General features: G+C 50.2%; 1 long non-coding RNA gene across 1 annotated transcript in view; it reads left to right on the forward strand.

The window, feature by feature from the left end:
* The window catches only part of LOC122918594, a 38,441-nt gene that overhangs the window by 11,218 nt on the left and 7,854 nt on the right, over positions 1–19,369 (forward strand). Inside the window, exons 2-3 of the long non-coding RNA XR_006386632.1 lie at positions 12,593–12,650; positions 15,450–15,606. This is a non-coding gene — a long non-coding RNA (uncharacterized LOC122918594). The remainder of the gene's footprint in view (positions 1–12,592; positions 12,651–15,449; positions 15,607–19,369) is intronic.

The raw sequence follows: 19,369 nt of genomic DNA on the forward strand, positions 1-19,369 counted from the left end.
TGGAGAAATGGGACAAACAGAGAATAAGGGGCCTGTGACACCCCTAGGTCTTGTTCTTGAACATTTCAAAGATTTTCAAGGTAAAGCCACTCATTCAGGTGATACGGTTTATCCGGGAAAACTAAAAACACTCTGTCAATTAGAATGGCCCAATTTCTCCACAGGGTGGCCACCGGAAGGAACGTTTGCCTTGGCTCAGATATATTCTACCCTGAGTGAGGTCTTGGATCTACATCGAGACCAAGTACCATATATTGTGGCCTGGCGATACCTGATAGAAGAGCCACCGTCATGGCTCAAGTCCCATCTTCCACCTGCTAATGAAATTATTTCTCTCCCTCTAAGGCAGGTTGGAGCACCAAAACCAGAACAAGCAGATAAGGGGGATTCAGGGAAGAAGACCGTTCTACCTCCATCAGATATGGAGGATGCGGAATTCGCCCCCCTTTATTTGTCTTCTAAATCTGACTCTCGGTCCCAAAATGTCTTTACAAGTCCACCTCATACACGGTCGGGATCCACCTATGGGATCACCATGCGGCGAGACTGCCCTGATCCTTCCCCTTTCCCCTATCCTCCTCAGCCTTCCTCTACCTCACTGGTACGGTCTGCGCCGATGCTGCCCCTTCGTGAGGTTGCTCTACCAGAGGGGAGAGGGCGGCCTTACTTAAGCTATATCCCTTTCTCCTCTTCTGACATCTATAACTGGAAAACCCAACACAAATCCTTTTCTGATCACCCTCAGGATTTAATTAGCCTCTTGGAAACTGTTTTTCTTACTCACCAACCCACCTGGGTAGATGTTCAACAGCTCCTTATGGCTCTCTTTAATGGGGAGGAACGGGATCGCATCATGCGAGAAACCCATAAGGTGATAAGCGAGAGACTTGGCAGGGACCTCGATCCCCGCCGGATGGAGGACTACTGCCCGAGGGAATCTCCCGACTGGGATCCAAACTCTGATGAAGGTAAGGAGAGCTTACGTTTCTACCGCCAGGCTCTATTGGGAGGCCTCCGTGCAGCAGCAAGGAGACCCATAAATTTATCCAAAATTAGTACAGTGACTCAAGGTAAGAATGAGTCTCCAGGAGCCTTCCTAGAAAGGCTAATTGAAGCCTATAAAATGTATAGCCCGATCAATCCTGAGGCACCTGAAAATCAGAGGGCAATGAATCTTGCTTTTGCAAGTCAGTCAGCCCCAGATATAAGGAGAAAACTTCAGAAAATCGAAGGATTTGAAGGAAAAAATCTGACTGAGTTAGTGGGAATAGCAGAAAAGGTATTTAACAACAGGGATGCACAAGAGGATGAAAAAGAGACAAAAAAATTGGTTAAGGTTTTGACATTACATGAGGCAGGGAGGAGACGGCTAGGGGATAGTAAATGGAAGGAAAAACCTAAGCAGAAAGAAGGCAGGCGGGAAGACTTAGATTCCAATCAGTGTGCTTACTGTAAAGAAAAAGGACATTGGGCCAGGGAGTGCCCTAAAAGGAAGACGGCAATGCTTGCCACCAGAGATTGAAGGGGCCATGGTTCGGAACCCCTCCCCGAACCTCGGGTAAAAATTGAAGTGGAGGGGAAATCAGTTGATTTTTTGGTAGACACAGGGGCCCAATTTTCATCGTTACTTAAACCTATGGGAAAACTATCTGGAGAGGAAGTTTGGGTACAAGGAGCAAATGGCACAGAGAGACATAAATGGACAACAGAAAGGACTTTAAATTTAGCCTCGGGATTAGTTAAACATCGATTTTTGGTCCTCCCTAATGCCCCATATAATTTGATGGGAAGAGATCTCCTCCACAAGTTAAGAGCTGGCATTCAGTTTTCAGAAGGAGATATGACTGTAACATTGAGACAACCCACTGTACAGGTGCTTATGGCAGCAGTGGATGAATACCGCCTTTACGAACCAGTCTCAAAACCAAAGAAGACAAAGGGGGAAAGCCTCCTCCAAATCCTACAGAACGAGTTTCCTGAGGTCTGGGCAGAAGGGAAGCCCCCTGGCTTGGCTAAAGAACAACCTCCAGTGGTGGTACAATTAAAGGCGACAGCTACGGCTATACGCGTCCGGCAATATCCTCTTTCCCAGGAAGCAAAGGAAGGGATCAGGAAACACATTAACCGCCTCCGGGGAGACGGGATTTTAGTTCCTTGTAAATCTTCATGGAACACTCCTTTGCTCCCCGTTAAAAAGGCCGAGACTGGGGAATACCGACCAGTTCAGGACTTGCGGGAAGTTAACAAACGGGTTGAAGATATACACCCAACAGTGCCTAACCCCTATACCCTACTCTCCCTCCTGGGCCCCAAAAGAACTGTATATACTGTCTTAGATTTAAAGGATGCATTTTTCTGTATACCTATAGCAAGGGAATCTCAGCCCCTTTTTGCTTTTGAGTGGTCTGACCCACAGGAGGGGTTTCAAGGCCAGCTCACCTGGACAAGACTTCCCCAAGGATTCAAGAATTCGCCCACCATTTTTGATGAGGCCCTGCATGAGGATTTGCGTGAGTACAGAATTTCTAATCCAGGAGTCACTCTGTTACAATACGTTGATGACTTGCTAGTAGCCGCCGAGGACTATGAGTCGTGTTTGTGGGGGACGAGAGCTCTCTTACAGGCTCTGCAGACAAAAGGGTATCGGGTGTCAGCAAAGAAAGCACAGCTCTGTCAGAGCTATGCCACTTATCTAGGCTTTGACCTCCATGAGGGAGTACGTTCACTGTCTGAATCCAGGAAACAGGTGATTACCCGATACCCCCGTCCCACCACGTCCCGACAAGTAAGGGAGTTTCTTGGAACAGTGGGCTACTGTAGGCTATGGATACCACGGTTTGCAGAGATTGCCCGACCGCTCTATGAACTGACAAAAGGAGGGCTCACTAGGATTGAGTGGACAGCTGAAGCAGAGGGAGCATTTCGGGAATTACAGACAGCCTTGCTGAGTGCCCCAGCATTGGCCATCCCAGATGTAACCAAACCCTTCCAATTATACGTGGATGAAAAATCGGGAGTGGCCAAAGGAGTTTTAACTCAGACTCTGGGACCTTGGCGAAGACCAGTGGCCTACCTTAGTAAGAAACTAGACCCAGTAGCAGCTGGGTTCCCTCCTTGCCTCCGCATAATTGCCGCAACAGCCCTCCTGGTTAAGGATGCGAGCAAATTAACTTTAGGCCAAAATCTTGTTATAACCACCACACACGCGATTGAGGGCCTTCTCCGGACTCCACCAGACCGATGGATGACGAACGCCCGAGTAACGGGGTATCAGGCCCTTCTCCTCAATGAACCAAAAGTGGCCTTCCGACCCCCAGCAGTGCTAAATCCAGCCACACTGCTGCCAGAAGAGCTAGCTGACCATCCACATGATTGTGGGGAGGTCTTAACCCAAGTCACAGGAATAAGGCCGGATCTCAGAGACATTCCCCTCCCAGATGCCGAGATGACTCTGTTCACAGATGGGAGCAGCTACATAGTCAATGGAAAGAGGTATGCAGGGGCCGCGGTGGTTTCTCCTGAGCAGAGACTCTGGACAGCAGCCCTGCCACATGGAACTTCGGCACAGAGAGCAGAACTAATTGCACTCACGAAGGCACTGCAGATGGCCAAAGGAAAAACCACCAACATCTATACGGACAGCAGGTATGCCTTTGCTACACTGCACATACATGGGGCTATTTATAAAGAAAGGGGCCTATTAACAGCAGAAGGAAAAGGAATTAAAAACAGAAGAGAAATATTAGCTCTCCTCCAGGCTATTTGGGACCCGAAAAAGGTGGCTGTTATGCATTGCCCAGGACATCAAAAGGGGACTGATCTGATTTCAAAAGGAAACTACTTAGCAGATCAAGCCGCAAAGCAAGCAGCTCGAGAAAAAGTGCAAGAACTAGTCGCACTCCCGGCTCCAGCACTACCAGAAAAACCAAACTATTCAGAAGAGGATTTAAAGTATTTACAGAAATGGGTTGAATTAGACTATGAAGGGGACTGGGCCAAGACAAAAATAGGAAAAATAATTCTTCCTCGAAGACTAGGTAAGAAGTTAGTAGGCCAGATACATCAGGGTACTCATTTGGGGACACGAAAACTCAAGGAGCTTATAGGCAAGCAGTTCCAGGTTTCTAAATTAGGTCGTATGGTTCAGGATGTAGTTGATAGATGTGCCCAATGCCAGGCAGTTAATGTAGGAAGAACTAAAATGGGAAGAGGGAAAAGAGAAAGAGGTAAGGAACCAGGAATTTATTGGGAAATAGATTTTACAGAAATGAAACCTGGAAAATATGGGCACAAGTATATGTTGGTTTTTGTGGATACCTTTTCAGGCTGGGTGGAGGCTTTTCCTGCCAAGCATGAGACCGCAGGGGTAGTAGCAAAAAAGATACTAGAAGAAATAATTCCTAGGTTCGGGCTGCCTCTTGCAATTGGGTCAGACAATGGCCCTGCATTCGTAAGTTCAGTCTCACAGGCATTGGCCAAGGCTGTGGGCACAAATTGGAAATTACATTGTGCATACAGGCCCCAGAGTTCGGGGCAAGTAGAAAGAATGAATCGGACTCTTAAAGAGACCTTGACAAAACTAATTCTGGAAACTGGCGGTGGATGGGTAGATCTCCTTCCTTTTGCCCTCCTTAGAGCCCGATGTACACCTTATTTAAGCAAGGTGACCCCATTTGAAATATTGTTTGGGAGACCCCCCCCACTCTGTCCTCGGCTACAGGAGGTTGCCCTAGCAGAAATGACGGATCAGTCTGTACTCCAGTCACTGCAGGCATTACAATCTGTCTTAAAAAAAGCCCATACAGGAATCCGAGTTGCCCACACTGGAACAGAGACGGTGGAACCACATCCTTACCAACCCGGGGACTTGGTTTGGATACGTCGCTATCAAGTGGGGAATTTGGAGCCTCGTTGGAAGGGACCATTTACTGTTATCCTAACCACCCCCACAGCAGTAAAAGTGGAAGGCATCAGGGCCTGGGTTCATGCGGGTCATGTCAAACGAGCTGAGAGTAAGGATGCCCTCCAGAGATGGGAAATGCAGCCAAAGGACCCTGCTGACCATGGACTGAAACTAAGACTAAAGAAACTGTGAGTGTATTGTTGCTATACTAAAGAAAATTGGGGCGATAAAATGTTAGTCTTATATGTTCAATATAAGGTAGAACCATCTGAAAAGTCAAGGATTTGACTAATCTCCAAAGAAAAGGGGGGAATGTAAGGGTGGGGCAGACTGAGTGGAGTCATCCAATCAGTAGGCCGTAGGTATATCCGCTGGGAAGGTTGAAATTCAATTGGCCACCTGTGTAGGGGCGGGGCTCAACCACCCCCATAAAGGTTGCTCTGCCAGGCTGCCGCGGGGGGCTCCTGCAGGAGAGCCCCGGGCTCCTGCAGGAGAGCCGGGGCTCCTGCAGGAGGGCTGGGGGGCTGCTGCAGGAGAGCAGCGGCTGCTACAGGAGAGCGGTGAAGTCGGCGGAGAGCGGTGAAGTCGGCGGAGAGCGGTGAAGTCGGCGGAGAGCGGTGAAGTCGGCGGAGAGCGGTGAAGTCGGCGGAGAGCGGTGAAGTCGGCGGAGAGCGGAGAAGTCGGCGGAGAGCGGTGAAGTGGAGCGGAGAGCGGTGGAAGTCGCAGAAGAGCAGGGGAGTCAACGGTGTATAGAAGAGCTGTAACAGCTCTTGTAAGAGCTATAACCGCGTTTGGCGGTCCAGCCTCCACCCTCCGGCGGCGGCCCCGAGCGCCCCCGCCTGCAGCCTCCGGCGGCGGCCCCGAGCGCCGCCGCCTGCAGCCTCCGGCGGCGGCCCCGAGCGCCGCCGCCTGTACCCTCCGGCGGCGGCCCCGAGCGCCGCCGCCTGCACCCTCCGGCGGCGGCCCCGAGCGCCGCCGCCTGCAGCTTCCAGCCTCCGGCCTCGAGCGCCGCCGCCTGCAGCTGCAGCCTCCGGCCCCGAGCCGCCACCTGCAGCTTCCAGCCTCCGGCCTCGAGCGCCGCCACCTGCAGCTTCCAGCCTCCGGCCTCGAGCGCCGCCGCCTGCAGCTTCCAGCCTCCGGCCTCGAGCGCCGCCGCCTGCAGCTTCCAGCCTCCGGCCTCGAGCGCCGCCGCCTGCAGCTTCCAGCCTCCGGCCTCGAGCGCCGCCGCCTGCAGCTTCCAGCCTCCGGCCTCGAGCGCCGCCGCCTGCAGCTTCCAGCCTCCGGCCTCGAGCGCCGCCGCCTGCAGCTTCCAGCCTCCGGCCTCGAGCGCCGCCGCCTGCAGCTTCCAGCCTCCGGCCCCGAGCGCCGCCGCCTGCAGCTTCCAGCCTCCGGCCCCGAGCGCCGCCGCCTGCAGCTTCCAGCCCCGAGCCGCCACCTGCAGCTTCCAGCCTCCGGCCTCGAGCGCCGCCACCTGCAGCTTCCAGCCTCCGGCCTCGAGCGCCGCCACCTGCAGCTTCCAGCCTCCGGCCTCGAGCGCCGCCACCTGCAGCTTCCAGCCTCCGGCCTCGAGCGCCGCCACCTGCAGCTTCCAGCCTCCGGCCTCGAGCGCCGCCACCTGCAGCTTCCAGCCTCCGGCCTCGAGCGCCGCCACCTGCAGCTTCCAGCCTCCGGCCTCGAGCGCCGCCACCTGCAGCTTCCAGCCTCCGGCCTCGAGCGCCGCCACCTGCAGCTTCCAGCCTCCGGCCTCGAGCGCCGCCACCTGCAGCTTCCAGCCTCCGGCCTCGAGCGCCGCCACCTGCAGCTTCCATCCTCCGGCGGCGGCCCCGAGCGCCGCCGCCTGCAGCTTCCAGCCTCCGGCCCCGAGCGCCGCCGCCTGCAGCTTCCAGCCCCGAGCCGCCACCTGCAGCTTCCAGCCTCCGGCCTCGAGCGCCGCCACCTGCAGCTTCCAGCCTCCGGCCTCGAGCGCCGCCACCTGCAGCTTCCAGCCTCCGGCCTCGAGCGCCGCCACCTGCAGCTTCCAGCCTCCGGCCTCGAGCGCCGCCACCTGCAGCTTCCAGCCTCCGGCCCCGAGCCGCCACCTGCAGCTTCCAGCCTCCGGCCTCGAGCGCCGCCACCTGCAGCTTCCAGCCTCCGGCCTCGAGCGCCGCCACCTGCAGCTTCCAGCCTCCGGCCTCGAGCGCCGCCACCTGCAGCTTCCATCCTCCGGCGGCGGCCCCGAGCGCCGCCGCCTGCAGCTTCCAGCCTCCGGCCCCGAGCGCCGCCGCCTGCAGCTTCCAGCCCCGAGCCGCCACCTGCAGCTTCCAGCCTCCGGCCTCGAGCGCCGCCACCTGCAGCTTCCAGCCTCCGGCCTCGAGCGCCGCCACCTGCAGCTTCCAGCCTCCGGCCTCGAGCGCCGCCACCTGCAGCTTCCAGCCTCCGGCCTCGAGCGCCGCCACCTGCAGCTTCCAGCCTCCGGCCCCGAGCCGCCACCTGCAGCTTCCAGCCTCCGGCCTCGAGCGCCGCCACCTGCAGCTTCCAGCCTCCGGCCTCGAGCGCCGCCGCCTGCAGCTTCCAGCCTCCGGCCTCGAGCGCCGCCGCCTGCAGCTTCCAGCCTCCGGCCTCGAGCGCCGCCGCCTGCAGCTTCCAGCCTCCGGCCTCGAGCGCCGCCGCCTGCAGCTTCCAGCCTCCGGCCTCGAGCGCCGCCGCCTGCAGCTTCCAGCCTCCGGCCTCGAGCGCCGCCGCCTGCAGCTTCCAGCCTCCGGCCTCGAGCGCCGCCGCCTGCAGCTTCCAGCCTCCGGCCTCGAGCGCCGCCGCCTGCAGCTTCCAGCCTCCGGCCTCGAGCGCCGCCGCCTGCAGCTTCCAGCCTCCGGCGGCGGCCCCGAGCACCGTCGCCTGCAGCTTCCAGCCTCCGGCCTCGAGCGCCGCCGCCTGCAGCTTCCAGCCTCCGGCCTCGAGCGCCGCCGCCTGCAGCTTCCAGCCTCCGGCCTCGAGCGCCGCCGCCTGCAGCTTCCAGCCTCCGGCCTCGAGCGCCGCCGCCTGCAGCTTCCAGCCTCCGGCGGCGGCCCCGAGCACCGTCGCCTGCAGCTTCTAGCCTCCGGCGGCGGCCCCGAGCCATCACCTGCAGCCTGCAGCCTCCGGCGGCCCAGCAGTCCAGTCGTCTGTGGTCCAGTTGTCAGCGGTCCCTCGACGCCTGCGGTCCTGAGACATCTGCGGTCCAGTTGTCAGCGGTCCCTCGACGCCTGCGGTCCTGAGACATCTGCGGTCCAGTTGCCAGCGGTCCCTCGACGCCTGCGGTCCTGAGACATCTGCGGTCCAGTTGCCAGCGGTCCCTCGACGCCTGCGGTCCTGAGACATCTGCGGTCCAGTTGTCAGCGGTCCCTCGACGCCTGCGGTCCTGATGCCTACAGACCCTAGAGGCCAGCAGTCGGTCCTGACACCTGCAGCCCCTAGATGCCAGCAGTCTGGAGGCATAAGCAGCCCTGAGATGCCAACGGCCCCTAGACACCAGCAGCCTCCCTGCAAAATGCCTCGCCACCCCCGAACCACAAGTGGCCTTGTCCGCAGTGGTGGCTTCCTCCGGGTGGAAGCCTGGTCAGAGTAGCATCGTGGGGATCAGAGTCTGTGTCATCTGGGTTGTCCTCCTTGTCATTGTTGCTTCTTCGTCATTGGGAGTGGCCTCATCCAGGAAATGGTCTTGTCCAGAACAGCCTCTTCTTGGGAGCGGCCTTGTCCGGGGAGAAACTTCATTGAGCAGTGGCCTTGTCTTGGGAGTGGCCTCTTCTTGGGAACGGCTCCAATCATGGAGCGGCCTCATCTGTGGAGCAGCAACGTCATCTAGAGCAGCCTCGTCCAGAGTGGCCTTCTTGGAAGTGACCTTGTTGGGTTCATCGTCACCGCCTTTTCGTAAGAGGTAGCTCTGACCGGTAGTTTGATTCCTGATGCTTGGCGCGAAATAAAGTTTTGCTTGACTTTCGCTTTGTATCAGTCTCGTTCCTTTGATCACGGACCCTAACAGTAACACGTGCATAGATAGCAAAGTGTATATAAAGGTTGCTGGGAAAACGAGAGAGGCCTTTAGCCTAGCCTGAAGAAATCAGGCAAGGCTTCCTGGACGAGGTGTTACGTGTGCCATTCTGAAGAGCGGGTAGATTTTCGAAGAATATGGTTGTAGTGGTGATATGGGGGGAAGAGGAGTTTTCGTGTACCTTGGGGGGGAAATCCAGTTTTCTGAGACAGTCCCAGGCAGATTAGGGCAAGGATTTCAGGCAGGAATTTCCGGACCTGAAAAGACAAGAGGCATGGGACAGTATACCATGCAGCTTGGGAGCCTAGTTACAGGTGGGAGACAGAGCCAAAGAGGGTGGGCAGGACCCTCCCAGAAAGCATTTTGCTTGCCAGCAAAGGAGTCTGAACAATTGGGCTATATCCTAAAGGCAATGAGGACTGCAGGAGAATCTCATTAAGGAGGGAAGGGAGGGAGGCCCACTTTGGATGGTATTAGAGATGATTTGCAGAGAGAAGAAAGGAAATGGGTTAGGAGGCTCTGGGGAGCCAGGGGATAGGATTATTAAGGAAATAAAAGTCCTCTGACCTCACCTCAGAGCGGCGCACCACCCAGAGGCAGTAGTTTCCTCTCACAGGCAAGACCCGCCCACCACCAGCTATCTAAGATGGCTTCCTCCGACTTCCTGCCCCAGCAAAGAGATGCCCCGCGTCTCCCCTCCCCACCCAACCCACCACATCCAGGCTTCCCCACCAAGCACTACAGTAAGAGGTCTGCGAGGTAAGGATGTTTTAGCACGGTGCACATGCAGCGGGGTGCATGGCAAAGGACCTGTGTATGACACGGGCTATGGAGTCAGGGATTCTGGGGTGAATTTCGGCTCAACCGTACCAGATACGAAGCCTCTCGGTTCTTTGCTGTAGCGCGTGCGTAATAACACAGGGCGCAGGAAAGCACGAGGGAGGGGTCTTGTAGGTCATGTGTACTTCGTTCAGCGTAGCGCTTAGGGCTCTTGTCATCATACAGACCCCTTAGGATGGGGTCCCACCTCCCACTCCAGGTTCACCGCCCCTGGCCTTGCACTCTACACCCCACCGGTATCGCTCTGCTTGTGTTTTCTCAGGCGATTTGGCTTCAAGTACTCGTGCCAAATATAATACCATACCTTTCTTGCCTGTGATGGGGATTCCATTCCCATTTGTCTTTCAAAAGGGATGGTACCTAAACCTGGCAAATACAGCCATCGTGGCATTTTTATTAGAGCAAAAGGCTGTATATGCTTCCTCTAATTATCTTTGTAAATAGGTATGTTTTGATATATAATATATAATATATGATAATATATTCTAATATATAACATATATGTTGTAATATATATGTATTTTTTAAGATTTTATTGATTTATTTGTGGAAGAGAGTGAGCACAAGCAAGGGGAGCAGCAGGCAAAGGGAGAAGCAGACTCCCCACTGAGCAGGGAGCCCATACCAGGACCCGGGGACCATGACCCAAGCCAAGGGCAGGTGCTTAACCAACTGAGCCACCCAGGCATCCCTGAAATATATTTTTTATATCCTTAATCTTCATAGCACATCTATACCATAGATGTTATTAAATAAACAGTTCCTTTGTCTACCAGGCAAAACCAGAACTAAGCTAAACTCAAACTTTTGGACACAAAAAGCATAGATAATGCATCTGTTAAAGCTTTGTACACTCACTTTTGGTTTTTAACACACAGGTGGATAAACAAATTCACTTGTAAATTTAAACAAGCTTATTTGTGAATTTGCTAGTTGGTGCCTATAACAGACCTAAAAACTTCAATAGAAGGGTAAGTTCTGAAGCCACCGGGAAGGCCATGTCCTGTCACATCAAGGAAGACTTTCCTCAGATTCTGGCTCACAGTCAGGCCCTCTACTGTGCTTCCTCTACATCCTGCATCTTGTATGCTCTCCCACTCTGGCACTCACCCTCTGATGATGTCCTACACTCTATTTTCTGATTGTTTCCCTGTCTCTAAGTGCCCAGTGCCCAGTGCCTTGTCTATATCGTACCTCTAGCACACGGCCCAGGGCCCAGGATCTGATAAGGGATGTCTGTATCTCCACTGAATGAATACTATGTCAGAGGGCTTAAATCTAAATAGCCCATAGGTTCTTGGTAATGCCAGGCCCCAAGACAGGGATAATAAAAGAACTGGTTTAGGGGTTGAGTTCGTCCAGTGGAATTCTCGCAGACAGTTTAAGACCTATAGCTAAAGTTCGAACGAGAGGGAAGAGCCTGATATGGTTTTAAGAGCCCAGTCCTTGTCTATATGGTAGCCGAAGCTATGATCTTAGTTATTGATGCCTAAGACTTGTGAATAGAGTGAGAAATGGAAGAAGCCAAGGACTCTCAAGGAACATCCATTTCAAAGTCCAGCCAAAAGATGTGAAGATTAAAAGACCAGCAGCTAGAAAATGCAGGAGGAGAACCAAGGAAGAAAGGTATCCAAAAAGCCAAGGGAAGGCAGAAATTTAAGAGATGTCGACCCTCAGATGCATGTGGATATGGATTTGGTAAAATGGGCCACTGGGGCATTTAGTGAAGCCATTTCTGCAAGAAATCAGAGGGATGGAGTGTGGGGACTGCAGATTGTTGCAGAGAAGGGATGAAAGGAGGAGGTGGGGATCCACCCACCATTATTCAAAGGAAGCACTTTCTTCTCTGCTTACAGATTTTAAGGCAGTATCTGTCATCTCTCAGAGGACAGTCACAGCTTTAGAAGTCCATAGAGAGAGCAACCTCACTCTGGCCTTTGCTTCTGGAAGATCAGTGTATTCATTTTTCAGTGTGATGTCTCTCGGCTTCCCTACAACTCAGAGTAGACCTCAGTCGGTACAGATGCTGAACGGTAGCTGAGCCTCGGGAAGCATCTTCTCAAAGCCTTCATGGAGGGATGGTGCCCAAATCCTACTTTCAGATCGTCTCACGGGACTCTGAAAAAAAAAAAGGCAGTGCACACACACCTTCCACCGACTGGGTGAGGGAGAGGTGCTAGGCCTCATGGATTTCTACAACTTAATGGTCTCTCCGAGTAGATAGGGGCTGAACCAAAAACATACAAATAATTTGCTACAGCCTGGTTTCTGAGATTGGAAACTTTCCAAATATGCATGCCATCCACCTTTGGTTAGATTATAAGATTCTCGGAAAGAATGAACATCCCCAAAGTACTAAACATACAGTAAGAACTTACTAAACAATAGAATGTTTAGATACAGGAATACCCTTAGAGATCTCTAGCTCTACTGTATCAAATTATGGTGTCGTGGCTTTCTTGTTGACTTATCAGTCTCCTTCATTTGACTATGGACTCCTCTGGGGCAGAGTCCCTGACTTACTCTTTTTTTTCTTTTCTTTTCTTTTTTTTTTTTTTTTTTTCTTTCGTGGATCGGGGGGCTACTACCCAACACTAAGCCTGACTATTAAAGGCATTCAATAAATGTTTGATACATGAATAAATGCACACATAAAATCTCAACACAAGATGTGAAAGAGGCAGTGAGTAGTCCTTCTCCCCAAATCTGGGATTAAAGGTCACTTCCTCAAAGAGGACTTTCTTGCTCTGGCACTCACTGACTGCTTCACAGAACTTCTCAGTTTACATTTGCTTTGTTTACTTTTTTTATTATTCAAGTATAATTAACATACAGTGTTGTGTTAGTTTCAGGTCCACCATATAGTGACTGAACAATCCCATACATTTCTCAGTGCTCGTCATGGTAAGTGTCCTCTTAATTCCCTTCACCTGTCTCACCCATCTCCTCACCCACCTCCCCCCCTTGGTAATCATCAGTTTCTCCTCTATAGCTAAGAGTCTCTTTTTTGGGTTGTTTCTCTTTTTTCCTTTGTTTCTTAAAGTCCACATGAGTGAAATCATATGGTGTTTGTCTTTCTCTGACTGAATTATTTCACTTAGCATTATATCTCTATATCCATCTGGCGTGTTATCAATGGCAAGTTCTCATTCATTGTTATGACTGAGTGATACTCCACTGTGTATATATATCACATCTTCTTAATCCATTCATCCATCCATGGACACTGGGGCTGCTTCCATATTTTGGCTCTTGTAAAAATGCTACAATAAACACAGGGGTGCATGTATCTTTTTGAATCGGTGCTTTCATTTTCTTCAGGTCAATGCCATCTAATCCAGTAATTCCAGTTCTGTTTGTTTACTTTTCAACTGTCTGCTCTTCAACGAGAATGTAAGTTTCAAGAAGTTGGAGATCTTCTGTATCTTGCCCAATGTTGTACTCAATGCATAGTGCTAGTGAAGGCCTAACTCAGAGTAGGTCCCCAGTATTTGTGGAATGAATGAATGAGTAAGTGGAACCAGAAGAAAGCAAAGCTAAAATAGAAGACTCAGGTCTGTGCAGGGAGCAAGTCTTGGGCCAATTCCACCTGCCCTGGGGGCATTTATAGTCTCAGAACAAAGCAGCTTCTAGCCCTATTTCATTTCGTCCCTCTATCCAAGTATAGAGCTTCTGGCTTCCAATCTTATTTTAACTCTCTCTACTCTAGTAAATTTTGTCAGATTGAATTGTGACACAAGCTCCCCAGGATTAATCAGATAAACCCAGCTAATGAGTTAGCTAGGAGTTTTTACTCTTCCCTAACTTGAAGTTTTAATCCCTTTCTGTCTCCAGAAGTCCCTAAAAGGAGAGCTGGGGGAAAAAAAAAATCATTAAGGTTTTTCCAAACCCCTGGGTTCTGTCCTTTCCCCTACCCCACTTTGATTCTCCAAAGTCTACAATTCCTCCCACCACACAAGCAGAAAGGTGGGAGCTGGTGAACGAGAAGACTTCCTCACCAGCTTGGCTCACAGGTTATGGGAGAGTCACACCCATGTTATGGGAGAGTCACACCCAGATTGATGGAGATGGGTTCCAGCGACCTTTTGTCTTGTTTACTTGATTTATTGCCTGTGTCAAGGGGGTTCTGCGAGACTGGGAGAATTGCTTATGTCACTGCCCCAGCCTAAAGGAAGACCTCTGACTGCTGAAACTTGCTGACTCCATCCTGCCACCTTCCTGGTTTACCTACTCCCTCCTGGTTTACCTACTCCCTCGCTATCCGCTATCCGTGCTCGGCTTGCTGGGAGGGGCTGGATGGCGGGGGGGGGGGGGGGGGGGGGGCTTCTTTTGATGTTGCTGGTACTGAGTTTTGCTTGGTCTTTCTCCTAATGTAGAACAACAAATAGAACAAAAAAATGAAGAACACTTGACATCCCAGAAGCCACTCATCTTTGATAAATTTCAAAGAGAAAGTGGAAGAAAATAAACAATCATTCAGGGCGCCTGGGTGGCTGTGGGTTAAGCCTCTGTCTTCGGAGCAGGTCATGATCTCAGGGTCCTGGGATCCTCCCTGCATCAGGCTCTCTGCTCAGCAGGGAGCCTGCTTCCTCCTCTCTGCCTGCCTCTCTGCCTACTTGTGATCTCTCTAACTCTCTCTCTGTCAAATAAATAAATAAATAATCTTTAAAAAAATAAAAAAAATAAACAATCACTCTGTAAAGAAATATTTGATGCACACTGAATCGAGTAATGGTGATGTGGATTAGTACTGGCCAATAGGAATATAATGTGAGCCATGCATGTAATTTAGAAATGTTAGTAACCACAGTAAAAAACTAAAAACATCAAAAAATGTGATTAATTTTAGAATATATTTTATTTAACTTAATATACCCAAAATATTATCCTTGCAACATGCATTCGGTGTGAATGCATCAATATGATATTTTCATACTGAGTCTTCAAAATCTGTTGTGTATTTTATACTTGAAGCCCATCTCCATTCAGACTAGCTACATATCAAGTTGTCAACAGCCATGTGTGGGTCTCGTGGCTGCTACATGGGATAGTGCAGATCTAGATGGAAATGTCTCTTGTCCTTCTGTGAGTGGGAAGGTTAGAAAATAAGGAAAGAGCTAATAAAGACAGTGACTTTAGATTATGATAAATGTTAGCAATAACATCAAGCCTTGTAGTGGCTTGATGAGCTAGCAACTGAGGAACAGGGATGGGAGGTATTGCTACTTAGATAAAGAAGTCAGGCACTTGGGTGGCTCAGGTCATGATCCCAGGGTCTTGGGATCAAGCCCCACCTCCTGCTCCCTGCTTGACAGGAAGCCTGCTTCTCTCTCTCCTACTCCCCCTATCTGTGTTCCTTCTCTTGCTGTGCATCTCTCTGTCAAAAAATTGAATAAATTTTTTAAAAGGAAAAAAAAAAAAAAATAAAGAAACCATCTGGGGCCTCTCACAGAAGGAGCCTTCAAGTGCATTCCTGCAACCTAAAAATGGACCAGCCAGGTGATGTGCGCAAGAGCAATCCAGGCAGAGAGAACAGTAGGAACAGAGGCCCAAAGGCATCCAAATGCTTGGCTGGGAATATTCTCCAGTATGGCCAGGGAACAATGATCACAGAAGTGGGTGCTATGGGAAGACTTAAGGGGTGGGCAGAACCAAAGCACGTGGGGCTTGCAGGCGTTAGTACAGAACTTGATGTAATTCCAGGAACAACAGAGAGCTGATGAAGGGATTCAAGCAGGGACGTGCCGTGAGCCAGCTTGCAGCCGTGGACGAGTTCTCCCCCTTCTGCCTGGAGAGTGACTAAGAAAGCAACAAGAGAAGACGCACAAAACTCCACAGAGGAGGTTATCTGGTGGACCAGGTGAGGAAAATAGAGGCTTGGCTGGGGTGTGACAGTAAAGGCAAGCAGGTGTGAGGAGTTTGAGGACACATGTTGGAGGTGGAACTGATAGACTTGCTCACAGAATGGTTTCGGGGGGAGGTGAGAAGGAGAGAAAACGTCAAGAACGTCACCTACAATTTTGACTTGAACACATGGCTTGCTCCCCCCTTCTCCGCCCTGAGCCCCAGCTTCTGTTACCCACATTCCGGGAATGTTTGGTATCCCTGAGACGTAAGCCAGAAAACCAGCTTTCCCAGGCATTGGACTGGAATTTGTCTCCAGGGTTTCAAGCCGGCAGATGCGCCCCTCCTCGGTGTCTGCTTACGCTTATGTCCTCCTCAAATCTGTAAAGAAATTTAGAGCTCCTGAGCCACGACCATATTCCTGAGTAGACTGTGCCTATGTACCTGGGCCCAAGAAGTGTTGTGAAGGCAACCCTATTTAAATCCCCCATAGCAATGGGCAGGGGAACCACGCCTGAACTGGCATGTGAATTTGTCCCTTTGACTGGAGAAAGAGTAGAAACTTATTCTAGGGGTGAGTGTCAACCCACGAAGCATTCAAAAGGAGGAGTCAGAAAAGCAGGCCTTCTGTGCACTGCGCTAAAAAACAGCTATAATAACAAAAGGTACTGGTCTAGTTTAAGACATCAGTAAGATCCTAAGGCATGAATTTCCTAACAGCACTTCCTTATTTACTCTAGGCAAATGTTGAGGCTTAGTACCCTTGATACAAAGACCAGATTGTATATGAAATTCACATAAACATGTAAGCCTTGTAGTGGCTTGAAAACAAAGGGAGGGTTTAACTGGGCATGTGTGGGGGCAAGGGGGGAGGGGGTCTGGGAGCTGGGGTACCAAGCAGAATATACAAAAAGGGTGAATGGATCATGGTGAACGCCAGACCCCTACCCTTTGTCCCTGCTGCCTGGGCCAGGGGAATAGGAGGCATCCACATAGCAACTATACAAAATAGAACTAACAGCATTTTTGCTGCCTCGAAATAGGATGGCATTTCCTAAGAGAACCGAATGTGAGGCCTAAGGGGGCCTGAGCTTAAATCCTGGAATTGACTGAGTCACAATAATTATGAAGGAAGGATCTCCTGTTCGGCCTGGCTTCCAGACTCTCCCAGCACAAGACAGCCCCCTCCTCTCCCCATCCCAGGCACCAATGCTGCACAGACTTTCGAGATGGGAGGACACTGTCCCTAATGTGTTTCACCCTGTGCCATGAGACCTTCTCCACCGTGGGCATAAACCTTGGAGCTGGCTTTCCAGAAGTAGTCTATAAGTAGTTACTGGGGAAGGAAGCCTGACTTTCTCTCCACCTCAGTCCCGATTCCTTTTCTGACACTTGTCCATGCCTTCATTGGGGCCTGAGGAGGGCAATGTTGTGCAGAGGAGACCCCAAAAGCTGATTCACTGCTAAGACAGAATACCATGACCTGAAGCCCGTCCCCCAAGAGACTCTCACCTCCCCCACCACATCCAAGATATGAATGGATGGGAGGGAGAAATAGAGTAAAAAATGAAGGTAGGAAGAAGGGTAATGGAAGAGAGAAGCCATTGGCTGAGTCCAAACCAACAGGCCCCTTTGGACAATCAACAGGACTTTAGATCCTGACCTGGTAACCTTAACTGTACACCATGATTCATCTTTCATTATTCACCCTCCAAGTGATATCTACAACTCTGCCCAATAGCTTCCCCCCACCCTATGTACTTGTGTTTTATTTTATTTTATTATTTTAAGATTTTTTATTTATTTATTTGACAGGCAGAGATCACAGGTAGGCAGAGAGGCAGGCAGAGAGAGGAACGGAAGTAGGCTCCCCGCTGAGCAGAGAGACTGTTGCAGGGCTTGATCCCAGGACCCTGAGATCCTGACCTGAGCCGAAGGCAGAGGCTTTAACCCACTGAGCCACCCATGCACCCCAACTTGTGTTTTATTTTCACTTCAAAGTGTTACAGCCGTGCACTTGTGTTTAGTTGGCAGAATCTGTCCTTCTCCAGATCAGAACTGGCCTTTGAGTCAGTGGTGTGACACTTTCCCTAGAATTCCTAAGGACTGAAAATTCTAATCAACTGATCCCACAGCATTCTGATAATAGTGTGTGCACATGCATGTGTAATTTGAGCAAGGCATTGGACTTAATCTAGTGCTTGGAGAGCAGAGACGCAGAAATCAGATGTCCTAGATTCAAATTTCAACTTTGCCATTGAGTTGTAAGTCTTTCAACAGGTCCCCTTCTTCCTACTGCCCACCTCCTTAGGTGAATTTAGGACAACTCCAAGTCAAAAATAGCAACGATTCTAGTCTAACAATGTTACATTGTTCTGGGACTTTATTAAGGATTGAAAATGGGACAGGGGGGGTGCTTTAAATCACTTGCATTTTTTAACAATAGAGGTGCACATATAAAAATCCACTCAGCAATGAATAAAAACCTGATCTGAGATAAAATGCTGAACAATATCCTCATTATGAGAATCCACAGATTTCTAAAATTTGCCAGCACTTCTTGGTCGTTTGTGTTTCTGGGGCTTTCGGATCATTTATTCTTGCTCAGGCAGCTGCGGTAATCAGGAAGGCGATTCTGCAAGGGGAAAGTACGTTGCTGATCCTGGCCAAACAGACTTGTCTTTCATTTCTAGAGACCTGGAATTATCCCCCCTGCCTGGGAGCCAGGGAAGAATGAAGGGTTAATCTAATCAGTCTGGCTACAGAAAGCAGCCCTATTCAAGGGAAGGAGGGTCAGAGGACTTAGGGACTTACCTACAAGCCTTCAAACTACAACTAAGAAGTTAAATGGAATCTGTTTCGGGAGGGGTTTGACTTTCCTGGGGCAAGAAAGGTCAAAAATAAAGTCTAGAGAGAAATTCAGTCAAGTCAAGTTAAATCAGTAGTTCTTGTTTTTTTTTTTTCTCTTAGTCTGTCATAAGGTGTTATTTCATGTGTTACTATTTGCTTATTTATCATTTGCCTCTCTATCATGTATATGCCATGGAGGTAGGGATCACATTTCTTTTATTTCTATTATATTCTCTGGACTGAGTACTTCACAGACAGTAAGCACTTACAAAATATTTGCTGATTGAATAAATCATGAATACTTAGCTTTTTTTTTAAATTAAATCCTGAACTTCTTTTTAAAAATTGGGTAAAAGTTGAGGCACCTGGATGGCTCTGTGGGTTAAGCATCTGCCTCTGGCTCAGGTCATGATCTCCGGGTCCTGGGGTTGAGCCCAAGGTTGGACTCCCTGCTCAGTGTGGAGGGAGTCTCCGTCTCCCTCTGCTCCTCCCCTCATTCATGCTCTCCCTCCCTCTCTCTCTCAAATAAATAAATTAAATCTTTTTTTTTTAATTGGGTACAAGTTCCTCCCTCCACAAAATATATACTTATATATTTTTATTTTACGTTGATATTTATAAATTTATATTTTATTTATAAATATTTGTAAACTATTTGTATTTTATATTTTATATATTTATATATACATATAACTCTTCTCTTATACATATATAATATGTGTCTATACACGTGCATATGTATATAGATATAGATACAGGTAAATTGAATCTTCCCATATGGATTCCAGTTTCCAAAGGATATTCCTGCTTCACCTGTGACACTTAGTATCCCTCCACAGCACACAAACAAAAGCTCTAATGTCACACATTCTCCAGAGGAGTTCTTCTGGAAAGAACCAAGATTGAGATTAGGGTCTTCTGATTCCCAG

The sequence above is a fragment of the Neovison vison genome, chromosome 10 (genome assembly GCF_020171115.1).
Source record: "Neovison vison isolate M4711 chromosome 10, ASM_NN_V1, whole genome shotgun sequence".
NCBI classification, from domain to species: domain Eukaryota; kingdom Metazoa; phylum Chordata; class Mammalia; order Carnivora; family Mustelidae; genus Neogale; species Neogale vison.